General features: G+C 36.8%; 1 pseudogene; it reads right to left on the reverse strand.

Moving 5' to 3' along the window:
- Positions 1-7,704: 7,704 nt before the first annotated feature.
- On the reverse strand, positions 7,705-16,600 carry LOC148583607 (molybdate transporter 1 pseudogene; annotated as a pseudogene).
- Between the last annotated feature and the right edge of the window lie 451 nt (positions 16,601-17,051).

The raw sequence follows: 17,051 nt of genomic DNA on the forward strand, positions 1-17,051 counted from the left end.
TAAGGTAACAGCTCTAATTGAGGGTCCCTGACCTACTTATAGATAAGGCCTGTGTATTTCATCAATTGACACTCATTGGTAGGCATAGGTCATAAGAACCTCTCAATATTTTTTAGTTTTCCAGATTTTGTTTCTGTGAAACTGTTCTTCAATTAGTTTGAGCAAAGTAATGCAAGAGGAATTTATATAATTATTCATTCTGCTGCTAGTTTTATTGTTAATTAGCATTTAATATATATAGTATTCTTACACAACAATCCCACACACAAAGACGTACAAGTGCCGCACTTGAGCATCACAAAGGATTCCTCCATGTTGTTCATGTCCCAACGAACAAGAGCAGAATCACGGCCAGTAAAAGCGAAAACCACACCAAACAAAGGGTTAAATACTCCAAACCCTCCTGGGATTTCCCAACTTTATTTTTCCCCTCTGGGTTTCATTTTTATCATAGGAGGTCCCTGTGGTTTTGATAATAGACCAAGTTAGTCCTCCGTTAGTTGACCGTTAGTTGACTTAACGGAATGCCACGTGGACCAATCATATGTTGACACGTGGCACCTACTTAATTTGTTTTTTTATTAAAAAAAAATGCATTTTCTAAAAAAAAAAAAAAGAAAAAAGATTGGGGGTGGCCGAGTGATGCAGCGTAGGATTGTGGTGAACAAGAAAACTGCAAGTTGAAGGGGTAAATATTTCTAAGATTGTGAGACTATCACAAGAATCAAAGAAATCTTCTTAAACAATAGAGACTATCTATGCTTTAAGGAAAAACAACAAGAAACTCAACTCTGAGTATTCTTATTTAACAAAACTCAATAATAATCATAAACTGAATTGTTAAAGGCTATAAGCATATATTTATAGCCCAAGACCCCTAGCCCTAAAATAACAATGAAATAAAGTAGAAGTCTACGAAAGACAACTAAACCAAATATAAGACTAACAAAGAAACCTAATTCAAATAAAGATTGAAAGATAAGATAAAATAAACAACTAACAAAGAAACCTAATAAAAAACTAAAAGATAAGATAAGATAAGATAAGATACGCTTTGAATTCCAATCTACATCATCCTCTCGAGGTTGGAGAGAATTCGCCCTCGAATTCAGACTGTCTTTTCCACGATCCTTCGAAAGTCTAGTCAACTCATTCCACTCGCCCTTTCTCAAGATCAAAACAAGGCAACACCCCACAATAAGCATGATGCTCTTCATTACCAAAATATCTTGATGGTTGTTGTGAAGGCCCCACACACCACTTGGCAATTCTCTGGATTTTCCGTAATTCTCCCTTCCATGTGCCATGAAAATCTTCAAATAACTAGCAACGACCCCGTCACTTTTTGATAGAACATTCCCTTCCACCAAATAGATCTCATCACAAATTTGGTTAGAAGAATTTGACAAAATAGCATCTATCCCAATGAAATCAACATAGTCAATTGGCTCAACACTAAAATCGAAGACTTTATCTTCGGGGCTCTTATCAGGCACATGATATGTAGAATTGTCATCAAAAAGTGCAAAACTATTCGAAAGATTTACCTCTTCCAAGGATTCCTCTTCTTCATGAAAAATTGCAAAACTCTCTGAAAGACTTACCTCTTCCAAGAGTTCCTATTCTTCATGAAAAATTGCTATACTCTCTAAAAGGTTTACCTCTTCCACTTGTTTTCCCAATTCTTCAAGCCTTTTAGGACTCTTGATGTCGTGCAGATGATTAGTAACATTAGTTCTTGGTACCAAATCAAGTTGAGGTTGAATGTCTCGCAATGATGGTATCACTTTCGGTAATTCTACTCGGACTATGTCGACACATCTCCCCAACAGCTCCTTTATCGGCCCCGGCACCTCTCCCTTGATGCCGCTTTCCTTGTCCGTCAACTCCTGCTTGGCTACAAATGATTGATCATTCCCTTGTGAAGGTTTTGGTTCCGCCCATGGGCTATGTAGCAACTACAATTTGGTTTTACCAAACATGAAGTTGTATGTGTTCTTTGTTTCATCATGGATAGCAGCTCTATCATATTTCCATGGCTTTCCCAACAATAGGTGACACATATCCATGTCGACCACATCACACCACACATGATCCACATATTTAGCTCCAATAGAAAAAGACACTAAACAATGTTTAGAAACCGTTACCTCGTTTCCTTTCATGAGCCATTCCAACCGATAGGGAGTACGATGTCTCTTGGTCTCAAGCCCTAGCTTCCGAACCGCTTCCTCCGAGACTACATTTATACCACTCCTTGGATCGATGACAAGCTTGGCCACCTTGCCTCCCATGGTGCATGTAGTCTGAAACTGTCGGTACATATCTCCAATGTATAGGGGCACCGATTGATGCTTGACCTCCTCCATCGCCCAAGACATCTTTTTTTTGTAGAAATTTTCTATTTTTTCTTTTTGGGTGTCGGGCTTGGCGCCTGCATCCCGTGATATAGCATGGGCTTGTGCCATTGGAAATTCCTTTCGCACTCCGCGCCCTGCATAAGGATTGACAAGTTCATCGTCAACAATAAATTTGTTTTCCGCCCCCGTGTATCTCAATTTTGGTTGACGACGACGAACGCTTGGACCATCCATGTCGGCCAAGTGATCGGTAGGGACCCCGTGTTGGGTGCGCGCACGCCCTTCCTTCCGCACGGTTAGACCACCAAACCTCTCCTCTATGTGCTGCAAACGAATCGCCGGTTGCTCCTTATGTGCTGCCTCTGTGCGCACGTGCACACCTCATTCATGTCTGCAAAGCGGTTGCTCCTCCCCATACTTTCCATTGAGCTCTGATACCAACTTATGCAGCGTAGGATTGTGGTGAACAAGAAAACTGCAAGTTGAAAGGGTAAATATTTTTAAGATTGTGAGACTATCACAAGAATCAAAGAAATCTTCTTAAACAATAGAGACTATCTATGCTTTAAGGAAAAACAACAAGAAACTCAACTCTGAGTATTCTTATTTAACAAAACTCAATAATAATCATAAACTGAATTGTTAAAGGCTATAAGCATATATTTATAGCCCAAGACTCTTAGCCCTAAAATAACAATGAAATAAAGTAGAAGTTTACGAAAGACGACTAAACCAAATATAAGACTAACAAAGAAACCTAATTCAAATAAAGATTGAAAGATAAGATAAAATAAACAACTAACAAAGAAACCTAATAAAAAACTAAAAGATAAGATAAGATAAGATAAGATACGCTTTGAATTCCAATCTACATCACCGAGCCACCCCCTTGGCCATTTGGGGTGGCTCGGCCACCCCCATCTGGCCGGATGGGGGTGGCCGAAACCACCCCCAGTGGGTACCGGGGGTGGCTCGTCCACCCCCATGGAGCCTAGGGGGTGGCCAAAACCACCCCCAACCACCATTGGGGGTGGTTTCGGCCACCCTCAAGGCTCCATGGGGGTGGCTCAGCCACCCCCAGTGGGTATTAGGGGTGGTTTCGGCCACCCCCTTGGGCTCCAAGGGGGTGGCCGAGCCACCCCCATCTGGCCAGATGGGGGTGGCTAGGCCACCCCCATGGTTAAAGGGGGTGGCCGAGTCACCCCCTTGGCCATAAGGGGTGGCTCGGCCATCCCCAATCTTTTTTTTTTTTTTTTTTTTTTTTTTTTTAGAAAATACATTTTTTTTTAAAAAAATAAGTAGGTGCCACGTGTCAACATGTGATTGGTCCACGTGGCATTCCGTTAAGTCAACTAACGGTCAACTAACGGAGGACTAACTTGGTCTATTATCAAAACCACAGGGACCTCGTGTGATAAAAATGAAACCCCAGAGGGGAAAAAATAATGTTGGGAAACCCCAAGGGGGTTTGGAGTATTTAACCCCCAAACAAAAATACCATAAAAGGTGAAGGAAATGAGAAGATTATTTTTCTGAGTCTTCTCCTCCTCATCATCATCCTTTGATCACCACCAATCTCACCAACCCATCGTCGCGGATTCTAAGTGTAGATATTTAATGCTTCTTCATTTGCTCTTCATAGCAGTCTACTATACATGCTACGAATGTTATTCGTGGCGGATTGATTTCATAAAGTCTCAAGTCGAACATACAATGGGAATAGCACACGATTAGAGCAGCGGCAAAAAGGATGGGATAATCTTTAGGATGCATTGGGTCCTTAAAAAGGCATTTAAGAAGCTCTTTAGCAACAGCAAACTGAATAATTATTTCTGATGATTCACATTTTTTAATTGTGCTTTCAACGCACCGGTGGATATAAGTTATATCATCCTCATCAAGATGGAATGGATGAAGGTTGGTTGGTTGTGGAGTGGGAGCGGAAGAGAGAGGAGTAGGGTCATTAGCATACACTTCGAGTGTTACAACAATAATCAATTTGATCATCACTAATATAAGCTTTATCATACAATTTCTACCCATCATATTTCTCACTCTAGAAATTCTCTGAGTTGAACCTCAAATACATAAGCTATTTATTGGGACTAAATCCTTTAACTGTTATCACAACCCTTGAAATACAAACTTCTTTCTCAAAAAGAGTTTTTCTAAGAATTGTAGCTTTTGGAAATACGAAAATATTCTAGTAAACTGACTCTTTGTTCAATTAGTGTCTTTGGCCCCTTGGAAACACAAACTTCTTATTCAAAAAGAGTTTTATAAGAATTTTGGCTTTTGAAAATATGAAAATATTCTAGTAAAACAATTCTTTGTTCAAATTATGTCTTTGGCTAGGAGAATAAGATTTTAGAAGAGTTTTTTATGTAATTAATATGTGATTCTTGGCAAGAGTCAACCATATTAAAACATTAACATAAAAGAACATGTAATGAATTGTATACAAAGAGTCAATTATTTCTTATCATCTTAAGCTTTTGAGATGAATGATGATTTAACATGGTATCGGAACAAAGGTCCTGAGTTCGAACCTTATCTCCATAATTTACACCTCATTTAAGTTAAATATTCTACATATTATGCTTTACTTATTGAAGAGAAAGTGGAGCCTACGTGTGAGGGGAAGTGTTAGAATATTAATTAGATGATTAATTACCCTTTCAAAGTTCAAGAACTTTCAAGTAAGGGTATCAAATATTCAAATTTTTAATTTCTTTCAATTACTCCATTTATTAGGATTTTCCATTAAATCTTGTCAAAATTTTCAGAATACCCCTTTTTTATTGTCAAAATTAAAATAAAAAATTTTAAATATTCAAGAGTTTATTTTTTTATTAAAAAAAACATTTGCAATATTTTTTATTTTTTATAAAAAAAAAAATGGAGTATTTTGAGAATTTTGACTATATTTAACAGAAAATCGTAATGAAACGGGGTAGTTGAAAGAGATTGAAAGTTCAATACCCTTAATTAAGAGTTTTTAAACTTTGAGAATAGTGTCAAAAAGTAAAAGTTCATGAAGAAATTTTGTGAAGTTCCTTTCATTTTCTTGGTCCTTTCATGGTGCATCTGTTTTTCACATAAGTTGTACATGAAATCATTTTCTGAAGTTCCTGTTATTTTCTTTTTGCATATTTCCTGCTGGCTTAATAGCTTCCGTCCTTCCCTGTGATATGTTTGTCTTCACATCTTTCTGATCTTGCCTTCTGCTGTCACCATGACAATACTGAACCGAAGCTAGAGCTCTTTGATTGGTGTAAATATGAAATGCTATATATTTTTCATTCAAAAAATTTTGAGAAAGAGAACCAGGGCATTACTATAATGGATGACTTTTTATGAGAAATCATTACATCATGACGGTAAAAAAGACAACAGAAAAATAATTTCAGGGAAAAAAGTAAAATTTATATTTTTTATGCGCGTTCAACTGTACAATAGAATGACCTATTTATACTTTAAAGCTATAATATTCTTATTATATTTACAATAGTGAATAAGGTAGCAAATATTGCCATAACATGTAGAGAATATTACGGAAATATTTTGTCATATAAATGAGAATACTGTAACGTAGAATAATGCCAAAATACTCTAACAATGAATGTGCTTCTTTAGCAGTAGGGTTGTAGCCTTTTTCTGCTTGTGCTAGACTTTCAATAATGGAAAATAAAGTTGGAGACGAAATATTTTTGGTGCATAACTTATTGTTTTCCTCTGAACTCCAAGTGGAGGAAAGGAGGTGGCCATAAGAGGCAAAGGTGTGAAGGCATTGCATGTGATGGTGTATTTTTGTGGTGATCATAAAGCAGGGAAGATTTTTCACCCATTCAATTACTTATTTGTTGAGAGTTTCCCATTGGGGTAGCAAATGGTCAAACATAATTTAACTAGCTGGAATATATGGTTGCTGAGGAGGATACCTGATTTAACAGGTGTCATCTCCCATGAGGGAAATGTCAGAAAGAGAAGGTTGCCATTTAGTTTTAAGTGCTTGAAGGATACTGTATCCCTTTTTCTTCCTCTTGCCCCCTCCAAAAGGCATGATAGGAGCTTTTAATTAAAGAATTTGGTGTGTAGATTGAATCTGGCATAAGGAACAAGTCACCTGCAATATGATTTGTGGTTGAGTAATGCAAGAAAATCACGTTTTTATGATCATAATTTTGCTGCTTGATCACGGGTTGGTTAAGGTTGTCACATAACAACATTGTAGAATAGTTGTGGGATAAAAATGTGGATTTCCTCAATTCCCCCCTTTTCCTTTTACTAGTTTGCCAATATATATATATATATCTTGCACATGAAGTGGAAAGCTGCGTAGCCAATGTACTCTTAAGGCGAGCCAGATCATGCCATCGAGAGATAACAATCAAACTTTATGCACAGAATAAAATCATGCATGTAATAAAGGTCAATCTCCACTGGATGGGGATCTCTTAGAATTTTTTGCCCAAATTTCATGTAATATGGACAAAAAAAAATAAGAGAAAAGTGTCGGGGAGGGCGGAATTTCCTACCCAAATTCTATGGAATTCGGACAGAAAATTTTAGGAGATTCGCATCCATCTCTACTTCAAATCATTAGCACATAATCAAAAAGATATGTAATGGCTCATTGAGTTCTCATTTCATTTGTCTCTTTATTCACTTTCTTTACCTTTCTTTATTCGGTAAAAGCAGCAATCTTACTTCAAGGGAATGAAAGAAAAGAAAAAGAAAAGTTAAAAGAGTGCTAGGAGTCGTTTTTCACGCCTTAAATGTTAAAGATTAAAAGACATAGATATCATCATATTGCACTTGCTTTGGATGGCAACTCAGTTGAATTCTTTAATTAATTTGAAGTGCTCTGAGTAGCCTTCTCAAGGAAAATAAGTAACATAGCCAACAGAAAAGACAGAAAAGTAGCTTGGGACTTGTTTCATTACACAATTTTTTTCTTTTTTCTTTCAAAAAAAAAAAAAAAAGGGTTAAAATATTAACAAACAACTTTTCTCATCGCATAACATTCACAAAAAACTCAAAATTACTTTCACCTTCGTGTTTTTGTCAAACACCACCTTAGATCTTCACTCTCTGCACTAAGAACTTGTCAACTGTTTCTCAAGAGAGAGAGAGAGTGAGAGATACCCATCAAGCAAGCAACCAAGAATGTGCCTCTAAACACTCAAGCACATTCTTGAGTGTGCTTTTTTATTGATAGCAGCAAGTGGGGACTAAAATGTATGCTTCCAGGAAAAAGCTAGCATGCAGCTAGCAATTCATGGCTCATCTGAAAACCACTAAAAATTCAGCCATTACAAGAGCAATTAATAAACAAGGATGCTTTTTGCATGAGCCGTTAACAAAGATGACACAAGAACCTTAATTGGCTAATCATCTTTACTTAAATTATTTCTTAACCTTAGAAGCAAATGAGCAACAATCCCACACACAAACCCAAGAGCAGCACTTGATCCCACTAGAGAAACTGCTGTGCAAAGAAGCATCACAAAGGATTCCTCCTTTGTATTCATGTCCTTTGAAGCCATGGCAAGTTCAATTCCAGCAAACAAGAGCAGAACCCCAAGGACACCAACAGGAAATTGGTTCAAAATCTTCACCAAAGAGCTCCCTAACACCAAACCCAATAGCAATTTGGCTGCACCAAGAAGGGCCACACACCCACCACTCCTACCAAACTTGTACTGCCCAGCTAGCCCGCCGGCGCCGTGGCAGCTCGGCATGGCTCCAAACCAGCACTCGATCATGTTCATTAGCCCGACGGTCCTGAAAGTGACGTCGCCAAGAAGTCCCTCCCCAGAAAAAGATCCGACGACAGCTTGCAGCAGCAATCACAGAATTCAATATTGACAAGAGGAGTTGAGGAATTGTGCCCTTGGTGAACCCTTCCTTCCATGCTTGCTTAGATATCTTTACTACTTCAATAGATGACGGTCCAAATTTAATGTCTCCCACCACTCTAGGCCTTCTCATAAAAGCAAAACCACACCCAACAGAAACACCATGAAAGCTGAAGGAAGTGAGAAGATTATTTTTCTGATTCTTCTTCTTCTCCTCCACCGCCTCCCCTGCCTTTCCACCTCCTCATTACCTAAAACACCACCAATCTCTCTCACATCAACATCCTCCTCTTTTTCCTGTCTTGCACCATTAACAATAACAATAAAACATGCACAAGCAATTGCCAACACCTACCCATCCAAACCAATCCTGGGCCTATTCTTCCCAGCTTTGGACTTCGAAAAATCCTGAACTTTTCTAATGTATTTGACGGCAGTCAGAGCAAATGACAAGCCCTGTGCCAGCTGGACACCCCTGACAACAGACAGAGGAATTATCTTGAAAACTACCTGCATCAACATAGTGACACCCATAAGAAATAAAATCCCTCCGGTCAGTATTCCGGCAGCCATGGTTTCCGGGACCCCAAATTCAGAACACGCAGAAATTGCTGCAGCGGCAATGGCCTTCATGGGTTGCATAGGCATGGGGACACTGTTGTGCAAATTTATTTAACTCGCAAGTGCACGAATCGATTGTAGTTTAATGGATTGCAAGTGCGAGGTCGATCCCACAGAGAATTGTATTTTTGAAAGAGCAATTTATATCTAAACTAATTAAATCCTAATCTAGTTCCAAAAGGGTTTTGATAATTAAAGGATAAATATAAACTAAATAAAATAAGTAAATCTAAGAATAAAGGTACTAAGGTTTGGGAATTCACACTCACCAAATCATAACAACATACTTTATGTTCATCAATATGAATCCGAAGTTCTCACAAATTAAATCATAGATATGTTTTACTATACTTCAAAGAATTAATCAAAACCATCCCATGTATCAATTCATTGACCAAATCACAAAAGGAATCCAAATTAAATCGAAACACCAGATGTATCCGTAGAACAAATCACAAGGGATATCCAATTTTTATGAGTTAAAAGCCAAGCAATCAATCATATGAAATTATCTCAAATCATCAAATGTATCCTTGAATCACAAGAGATATCCAAGAATCACTCCATACAATTGATTAGAAGTAAAACAATTGAAATATAAAAACCCAATAAAATCAGAATAATAAAAACTTACATAAAGGTGATGTTGTTCTTCATCAGTGAGGCTTCATCCCCAACCTTAGTTGGGAATTTAGCTCCACATAAAAAATAAAATCTAAACCTAAACCTAAACCTAAAGAAAAACTAAACAAAAGAATTTTGCTCTCTAGGATTGTGTGTCTTTTCTTGAATGCAAAGAAGTCTATTTATAGGCTTAGGGAAGTCCTAGAAGGCCAAGTAAACCTAGATAATTCGGAAGTCTGTCTCCCAGTCAAAATAGAAGTCTGAAATCGGACTAGGATTTGTCCAAATTTGTGTCTCTTAATTGCGGGGCGATTTTGACATAGAAACCGTCCGAATTACGAAAATTCTATTTCACAACATATTTGTAGTATTTTGAGCTAGCTTTCCAATGCCGTTTGAATCACTTCAATCCGATATCCGAGCAGAGAGTTATGGTCAAAATACTAAGACATGTGCAGAATCTGAATTTGAATCCGATCCGAAATCTTATCAAATCTGAACTTTAATCTGATTTAACCTTTTCTTGGATTTGGTTAGACTTAACCACATCATCTAGGTCTTCTCAAAGTATGCTTTCTTCCAAACTTCGCATTTTTCCCTTTAAAGCTGTAGTTTTTCTTCAACGACCTACAAAATACTAAAAACACAAAACTAACACAAAATATTAAATAACGACACAGCTAAAGGATTAACTAATGTAAATAAAGGGGTCCAAATATGCAATATTTGGCACTTATCAAACACCCCCCAAACTTACATTTTGCTAGTCCCTTAGCAAAAGAAAACGAAAAATACAATGAAAGCAAGAAACATAAATCCTCTTTCGTGGGAGAGACGATTGCATTTAGCATATGCAATAAGCCTTTTAAACCCCTAGGCATCCCTAGTGGACGAGTGAAGTCTCGTGAGGGCTTAACAGGAATGATACCCACAAACATTGTGCACTATGTTGTTAACAAGAAAGAAGTTTCACATGAACCATGGTTCTTATTCATGAGCAAACTTAAAAAGACAAACACCATCATAATAGTCAAAAGGAAATCCAGAATCAAATCACTCATAAATGGACAATTTAGACTTCATATGTTCTGAAATGTGTAAAGTGTAATTAGCATATAATCATGAAGCTTTCAGCTTAAACTCAAGATAAGTTCCATAAAATTTGTAAAAATCTCTATCAAATGATACAACCAAGGCAAGATATACATTTTTTTTTTTTTATTTTTTATTTTTTTTTTTAGGCTCTGTAATGTCTAACTCCCTTAAGCTTTCTAATTGACTCATGTAACAAGTGTTAGGCCAATGACTCCCAAGCCAGGTGACTTTAGGGCACTAGATGTAGAACATCCCTAAGGGCTTATTAACTTAAGTCAAAAAGGCTACAAAGTCAGATTAGCCATATCATAAATCAACACTGAACTTCACACCTTTTGACGCGAACACTCAATGCTTAACGAGGCAAGAGGTCCAGTTACTCAGTGAAAAACTCAACATGATCTTTATTTTCTTTTTCCTTCTCTTTTTTATTTATTTATTTATTTATTTTTATATCTTGAAAGCTAATGGTTATTCATCAATAGGTCATCCAACAAATCTCAAAGAGAACAAGCTTAAGCTCAAACATCATACCTCACAGAAAACATGCTAATGTGCTCATAAAAATTTATTTCAAAACAAGTGAAATCTCTTTTACCCAAAAATAAGTCAAAGGACTCAAACTTCTAATGGCATAATGATGATGTTCAACCCTTTAAGCAAGCTAATGAAATGCAAATCACAGTTATAGTTTAATTCAAACTTGACAACAACATAGCACAATTTTTTTTTTTTTTTTTTTTCAAATTTTTTAACACAAAATGACAAATAAAAATAAACAAATAAAAACAAAAATAAATAGACAAAGTGTTTTTCCATACCCCCAAACTTGAATTACACATTGCCCTCAATGTGTAGTATAGAAATACATTACCGGAAGTAAGGAAATCGGAGTGTGAACAAGGCTAGGGCGTCCCCCAAACTTAAACACCAAAACACCTGTCAACAAAAACTAACAGCAATATATATATATTTTTTTTCACAGAAACGAAACATCAAAAGATTAATTGCTGTTAGAGACAAAAACCAAATAAAAAGAAATGCACTATAATGAAAGAGGAAAGAAAGAATTTGTGGAGTGAAGTGCAGAAAATAAACTGGAGGAGAAAACTTTACAGCGCTTCCCCCTATCATGCGGATGTCCAACCAATCCTTTCCACCCTTTCTTCTTCAAAACTTCATAGCCCTCTAGAAGGATGTTTCGCCATCTTATGTAGACTTGCTTGCTTCGACAGATCTTCTTAGGAAAGTGGTTCCTAGATTTGTGTGCTTGTGTGCACAAGTCCATGAATATCTTGACATAAGATGGCTCCTGATGTGCCTCAAGAGGGACAGTGATGCAGGCAGGAGCTTCAGTACTCACTTCCATGTCACTGGGCAGATTAGGATCCATTGGGGGCTCACTATTCTCATGGTGCTCAACTTGCTTAAGATGCTCAACTTGCTCATCTTTCTCTTCCTCCTCTTTGTTATCCACAATTTCCTCACTCTCAAGTGTGATGGTGACTTGGGCATGCTCATGATAAGAATTTTCGGAATCATCCTCATCAATCATGTAGTGTCGTTCAGCCATCAGCTGACTTTGAAGCTCTTCTTCCTCATTGTTATCCTCTATGCTATCATTGTCCCAATATTGAGTCATTGGTTTAAGTTGATGTTCAGATGGATGTTCATTCTCACTCTGCCCAATCCATTCTTCCATCCCTGCGGTAGCATGAGTATTGGTATCTTTGAGCTCTTGATTGAATTGACGCAGTTCATCTTTGAGCTCTTGATTGAATTGACACAGTTCATCTTTGAGCTCTTGATTGAATTGATGCAGTTCTTGTTTCATCTGGAAGTTGGACTGGTCGACTTTTTCTATTAATGTTTTCATCATGTCTTCCAGTGATGACTGTGGTGCAGGCTGTGGCACTTGAGTGGTAGACTGATAAACAGGAGGTTGAGCTTGATGATCGAACTGCGGATATTCTGAATGGTGCAATTCATCAAATTGGTGAGCATAATTTCCTGTAACTTGAGCTGACCATGAGAAATTAGATTGGTTGCTCCAGTTCGAGTTGTAATAATTGAAATTTGAATCAAACCCTGGACTGGAGAAAGTGGTGTTCATTTGCTCATATGAAAAATTAGAATCTTGTCCCCATGATGGACAATCACTATAATGATGATAAGGATTGGAGCAGTATGAACATGGATTATGTGGGTAAAAATTTTGAGGGTAGTTGGTAGGAGTTGGTGTCCTATAACTAGGAGATGCATTAAAATCATTAAAATGAAAATTCATGCTTCCCCCTCACTTTTTAGCATGCAAATATCCCACATAAAACATTAACCAATATTTTTTTAATTTTTTTTTTTTTTTAGTTTTAAATAAAATAAACTAAAACAAAAAAAACGACTAACTAACAAAAAATAAAATAAAATAAAATTTAAATTTAAAAACTCACAAAAAGGACCAAAAATTAATTTTTGGCAAAAATCAACGGAATTGTTGCAGTTGCTGCCTATGCTGTGAGTGCGCTCGATCGTGCTAATGTGCGGAAAGTACTGCGGCAGAACTGTAAAACAAGCCAAACAAAACAAAAAACAACAAGAAAAATCTTTTTTTTTTTTTTCTTTTTTTTATTAGTAACACGAATAAAACAAAACAAATTGCAGAAAAATAAAATCGTAATTATAACTAGTAGAAGAATAAAACTAATTTAAATATAAATTGGTTTCAAAAATTGAACAATTCCCCGGCAACGGCTCCAAAAACTTGTTGTGCAAATTTATTTAACTCGCAAGTGCACGAATCGATTGTAGTTTAATGGATTGCAAGTGCGAGGTCGATCCCACAGAGAATTGTATTTTTGAAAGAGCAATTTATATCTAAACTAATTAAATCCTAATCTAGTTCCAAAAGGGTTTTGATAATTAAAGGATAAACATAAACTAAATAAAATAAGTAAATCTAAGAATAAAGGTACTAAGGTTTGGGAATTCACACTCACCAAATCATAACAACATACTTTATGTTCATCAATATGAATCCGAAGTTCTCACAAATTAAATCATAGATATGTTTTACTATACTTCAAAGAATTAATCAAAACCATCCCATGTATCCATTCATTGACCAAATCACAAAAGGAATCCAAATTAAATCGAAACACCAGATGTATCCGTAGAACAAATCACAAGGGATATCCAATTTTTATGAGTTAAAAGCCAAGCAATCAATCATATGAAATTATCTCAAATCATCAAATGTATCCTTGAATTACAAGAGATATCCAAGAATCACTCCATACAATTGATTAGAAGTAAAACAATTGAAATATAAAAACCCAATAAAATCAGAATAATAAAAACTTACATAAAGGTGATGTTGTTCTTCATCGGTGAGGCTTCATCCCCAACCTTAGTTGGGAATTTAGCTCCACATAAAAAATAAAATCTAAACCTAAAACTAAACCTAAAGAAAAACTAAACAAAAGAATTTTGCTCTCTAGGATTGTGTGTCTTTTCTTGAATGCAAAGAAGTCTATTTATAGGCTTAGGGAAGTCCTAGAAGCCCAAGTAAACCTAGATAATTCGGAAGTCTGTCTCCCAGTCAAAATAGAAGTCTGAAATCGGACTAGGATTCGTCCAAATTTGTGTCTCTTAATTGCGGGGCGATTTTGACATAGAAACCGTCCGAATTACGAAAATTCTATTTCACAACAAATTGTAGTATTTTGAGCTAGCTTTCCAATGCCGTTTGAATCACTTCAATCCAATATTTGAGCAGAGAGTTAAGGTCAAAATACTAAGACTTGTGCAGAATCTGAATTTGAATCCGATCCGAAATCTTATCAAATCTGAACTTTAATCTGATTTAACCTTTTCTTGGATTTGGTTAGACTTAACCACATCATTTAGGTCTTCTCAAAGTATGCTTTCTTCCAAACTTCGCATTTTTCCCTTTAAAGCTGTAGTTTTTCTTCAACGACCTACAAAATACTAAAAACACAAAACTAACACAAAATATTAAATAACGACACAACTAAAGGATTAACTAATGTAAATAAAGGGGTCCAAATATGCAATATTTGGCACTTATCAAACACCCCCAAACTTACATTTTGCTAGTCCCTTAGCAAAAGAAAACGAAAAATACAATGAAAGCAAGAAACATAAATCCTCTTTCGTGGGAGAGACGATTGCATTTAGCATATGCAATAAGCCTTTTAAACCCCTAGGCATCCCTAGTGGACAAGTGAAGTCTCGTGAGGGCTTAACAGGAATGATACCCACAAACATTGTGCACTATGTTGTTAACAAGAAAGAAGTTTCACATGAACCATGGTTCTTATTCATGAGCAAACTTAAAAAGACAAACACCATCATAATAGTCAAAAGGAAATCCAGAATCAAATCACTCATAAATGGACAATTTAGACTTCATATGTTCTGAAATGTGTAAAGTGTAATTAGCATATAATCATGAAGCTTTCAGCTTAAACTCAAGATAAGTTCCATAAAATTTGTAAAAATCTCTATCAAATGATACAACCAAGGCAAGATATACATTTTTTTTTTTTTTTTTTAGGCTCTGTAATGTCTAACTCCCTTAAGCTTTCTAATTGACTCATGTAACAAGTGTTAGGCTAATGACTCCCAAGCCAGGTGACTTTAGGGCACTAGATGTAGAACATCCCTAAGGGCGTATTAACTTAAGTCAAAAAGGCTACAAAGTCAGATTAGCCATATCATAAATCAACACTGAACTTCACACCTTTTGACGCGAACACTCAATGCTTAACGAGGCAAGAGGTCCGGTTACTCAGTGAAAAACTCAACATGATCTTTATTTTCTTTTTCCTTCTCTTTTTTATTTATTTATTTATTTATTTTTATATCTTGAAAGCCAATGGTTATTCATCAATAGGTCATCCAACAAATCTCAAAGAGAACAAGCTTAAGTTCAAACATCATACCTCACAGAAAACATGCTAATGTGCTCATAAAAATTTATTTCAAAACAAGTGAAGTCTCTGTTACCCAAAAATAAGTCAAAGGACTCAAACTTCTAATGACATAATGATGATGTTCAACCCTTTAAGCAAGCTAATGAAATGCAAATCACAGTTATAGTTTAACTCAAACTTGACAACAACATAGCACAATTTGATAGAGATTTTTCTGAAGCAGTGGCAAAATTGTTGTTCGACATTTAAAATTACAGTTTAATCTTTAAAATTATGCGTTTTAAAGAACTGCTAAGAATATATTAGATATTAGTCTAGGGTTTCTTGCCCACTACTTATTCTTTCTCTATATATAGAGAGTTGTGTAAGCATATCATACAATATTAATCAATACAATGTAGTCCATTGTTTCCTTCCGCTCTCTCTCTTATCTCTCTCATTCTTACGCTACAATATATTCTCCAATATATTTAACATGGTATCAAAGCCACTTTTCTGTGGCTTTCAATAAACGTCTTTTTTGGCATTTTCCTTTTGAAAAATTTCAGTCTTGTTGCCCTACATCAAGTGCTTCCAAAATTTCTGCTGCCCATAGCCTAAAAAGTTGTGCCAACCTATAAATTTGTAGCTGCTCAATCTATAGTTTTCGAGAACAGCCTCACCGGAGTTCTCACATGTTTTCACGTACGGCTCTTAGGTTCTACAGTTCAAGCACTCCACTGAAAGTTTACAGTGCTGCTTCTTCCTTCCACGGTGGTCCAATTGCCTCAAAATTAGTGCCAATCTTTGGATAAGACGCCGACTAATCCAGATCCATCAAGATCTTTGCCACCTAAGCTATCACGCGCTCACACGCGCCGCCCGTAAGGCTGCCGTGTTATCCACATGCCGCCACATTCAGTGGATCAGCCTCGTTTCAGCACTGTTCGATAGATTTGCCGCCGGTCATCTCAATTCCGTCCAGAACGCTGTCAAAGGAGCTCCGACGCTCCGGCAGAAGGTTCTGCGTGTGGGCGTCACGCTCCCCAGCACCGCCCTGGTGTAGCGTTTGTTCTACACGCGCAAAGAGTCTCCACTCTTCCATGCAGCCACGTGTCACCCACAGAGATCACCAAGTCAGCCCTCATCCTACGTCATCATTTATTGCCACGTCAACACTGGCTAGTTTGACTTTTCTACGTTGACTATTGACTTTGACTTCTCTTAGAGTTGACTATTGACTTTGACAACTCTCAGAGTTGACTAGGTGTTTCTTACTCAATTTGTCGTCCTGATTTCAAATTTGTAGTCTGTTTTTGCTTTTTGCATCTCTATATGGCACAAAATGATATTCTTCACCAAGTTAGAGGCGTTTATTTTGTCCGATTCAAGTCGGTTCATACATTGTTCAATTCGGTTCCAAAGCCTTTTTCAGCGCAGTTCAACCCTGTTCAATCTTCTTGCGGTGGGCACTTTTGGGTCAGACCAATCTTTCATCTAATCCATGGGTTCGGGCCAAACAGGCCCCTTTCAACCGACTCACTTATGCCTTGCCA

The sequence above is a fragment of the Corylus avellana genome, chromosome 9 (genome assembly GCF_965113065.1).
Source record: "Corylus avellana chromosome 9, dhCorAvel1.hap1.2, whole genome shotgun sequence".
NCBI lineage: Eukaryota > Viridiplantae > Streptophyta > Magnoliopsida > Fagales > Betulaceae > Corylus > Corylus avellana.